This window comes from Callospermophilus lateralis, chromosome 14, assembly GCF_048772815.1.
Source record: "Callospermophilus lateralis isolate mCalLat2 chromosome 14, mCalLat2.hap1, whole genome shotgun sequence".
Lineage (NCBI taxonomy): Eukaryota > Metazoa > Chordata > Mammalia > Rodentia > Sciuridae > Callospermophilus > Callospermophilus lateralis.
Window position 1 is genome coordinate 91,354,855 of NC_135318.1, and position 2,992 is coordinate 91,357,846.

Genomic DNA, 2,992 nt, shown 5'->3' on the forward strand with positions numbered 1-2,992 from the left:
CCCAATAGTTGTGTCATCATTTGGTAGAAAAGTGGGAGAGACTAAACCCACTCAAAAGCCCTTTTACTTTCCATTCATTTGAAGTTGATTTCAGTGCTCTAAAATGTTTAAAGGAATCTAGGAAATGTTTCATTTTATTAATTTTCATGTATTGGTTATTTTTAGTTATAAAATCCGTTTTTTAAAAAAATTTTAAGTTGTTAATGGACAGTTTATTTTATTTTATTTATATGCGGTACTGAGAACTAAACCCAGTGCCTCACACATGCTAAGAAAGTGCTCTACCACAACGCTGGCCCATAAAATTCATTTTTATATAGTCCATATTTGTATAATTATACATTAACTATTTAGAGTTGCTTTCTTAGGATGTACATGGTGGTGGAATTCACTGTGTTGTTTTCATGTGTATACATGGGAAAGCTGTGTCAGAGTCTTTCCATACTCTTTCCTTTGCTTATGCCCCCTCCTTTCCCTCCATTCACCATTGTCTATTCTACTGCACTTGTTCCCATCACTCGTCCTGTTGTGAGTTAGCTTCCACATATCAGATAAAATATTTGTTGTTTTTTTTTTTTTTTTTTTTTTGAAAACTGGTTTAGCTTCATTTAGCATGATTTTCTCCAGGTGGATCTACTTTTGGGCAGATATTGTAGTCATGTTTTTTTTTCTGAAAATTGTTGTTTTCTTTAATATACTTTTGAAACAATTTGTTATAATTCTACAGGACAATAGGATGCACTTTGACATATTGATGTCGGGGGAGAAGATCCGTTCATTGCGGAGGAGGGACCACAAGCCCAGCAAAGAAGAGGGGGATCTGCTGGAGCCCGGAGATGAGGAAGCGGCAGCTGCTCTCGGCGGCACCTTTACCGGAGGCAGGATTGGCACTGGCAGCAGCGGCAAGGGCGGCAAAGCCTGTCATAAGATCTTCAGTAACCATCACCACCGGCTGCAGTTGAAGGCAACTCCGGCCTCCTCCAATCCCCCTGGTGGCCCGGTCCTGCCGCTGCACAATTCCGTGACTACCACTTCTCAGTCCCCGGCTCTCCTAGCCGGCACCAATCCTATTGCAGTCGTCGCGGATGGAAGCAACTGTCCCGCACACTATCGGGTGCCCGAGTGTGTCTTCAAGGGGGATGTGAGGAGACTTTCCTCTCTCATCCGAACACACTATATCGGGCAGAAAGATAATCACGGAAACACTCCTTTACATCTTGCTGTGATGTTAGGAAATAAAGAATGTGCTCATTTACTTTTGACTCACAATGCTCCAGTAAAGGTGAAAAATGCTCAGGGATGGAGCCCTCTGGCAGAAGCCATCAGCTATGGAGACAGACAGATGATTACAGCTCTTTTAAGAAAGCTTAAGCAGCAATCCAGGGAAAGTGTTGAAGAAAAACGACCTCGATTATTAAAAGCCCTGAAAGAGCTCGGTGACTTTTATCTAGAACTTCACTGGGATTTTCAAAGCTGGGTGCCTTTACTTTCCTGAATTCTGCCTTCTGACGCATGTAAAATATACAAACAAGGTATTAATATCAGGCTTGATACAACTCTCATAGATTTTACTGACATGAAGTGCCAACGAGGGGATTTAAGCTTCATTTTCAATGGGGATGCGGCACCCTCTGAATCTTTTGTAGTATTAGACAATGAACAGACAGTTTATCAGCGAATACACCATGAGGAATCAGAGATGGAAACAGAAGAAGAGGTTGACATTTTAATGAGCAGCGATATTTACTCTGCAACTTTATCAACCAAATCAATTTCTTTCACTCGTGCCCAAACTGGATGGCTTTTTCGGGAAGATAAAACGGAAAGAGTAGGAGACTTTTTGGCAGACTTTTATCTGGTGAATGGACTTGTTTTAGAATCAAGGAAAAGAAGAGAACATCTCAGTGAAGAGGATATCCTTCGAAATAAGGCCATGATGGTGAGTTTGAGCAAAGGTGGAAACATAATGGAACAGAATTTTGAGCCTGTTGGAAGACAGTCCCTTACCTCTCCTCCTCAGAACATTATTACATGGGAAGAATATATATCTGCTGAAAATGGAAAAGCTCCAAATCTGGGTAGAGAGCTGGTGTGCAAAGAGAGTAAGAAAACCTTTAAAGCCACCATAACCATGAGCCAGGAATTTCCCTTAGGGATTGAGTCATTATTGAATGTTTTAGAAGTAATAGCTACCTTCAAGCACTTTAACAAGCTTAGAGAATTTGTTCAGATGAAGCTTCCTCCAGGCTTTCCTGTAAAATTAGACATACCTGTGTTTCCCACGATCACAGCCACTGTGACTTTTTCAAGAGTTTCGATATGATGAACTTGATGGCTCCATCTTTTCTATACCTGATGACTACACGGAAGATCCAAGCCGCTTTCCTGACCTTTAACTGACATGGAAAATATGCCATCTAACCAAGGAAAAACAATGAGATACCCTGGAGGTCAATCCAAATAGAAGGGTCAAATGCTTTCAGTAAAGAAAAGGGAATTACACATTGAATTGACACATCAGTAATGATAAAGAAATGGGCCTCTAATATGAATTTTAGCAAGTTTCCTGATGTGCCATTTTCAGTCTTTTAAAAAATATACTTATTATAAGTGTAATAGTTTGACACCTTAATAACCCCAAGACCTTCATATGTAAAGCAGCTATGAGTGCTGTGATTTGTTTTTAAAACTTTTTACACTTGTTGAAATATATATGCATATAAATATATCTATATATCTTTATCTAAAACACTCCTGGACCATTAACATAAATTAAATGTCTTAAGAGATGTTGAAGCCCTTTAAAACTTGTCATCTTATATTCAAGGTGACATTTATAAATATTCCTTCAAGCTTTGTTTTCATAAAATGTAAACTATGTAACATTATGTATAGTTCAGTAAATTGAATGTTTGTTCAGTATAATGAACTAGAAGGAATGCAATTTTCTGTAGATGAACGAACCAAATGGTAACCATTAAACAAAACAATT

The 2,992-nt window shown here is 38.8% G+C and overlaps 1 pseudogene; it reads left to right on the plus strand.

Moving 5' to 3' along the window:
- The first annotated feature begins 754 nt into the window (after nt 1–754).
- On the plus strand, nt 755–2,396 carry LOC143380607 (ankyrin repeat domain-containing protein 13C pseudogene; annotated as a pseudogene).
- Nucleotides 2,397–2,992: the final 596 nt, after the last annotated feature.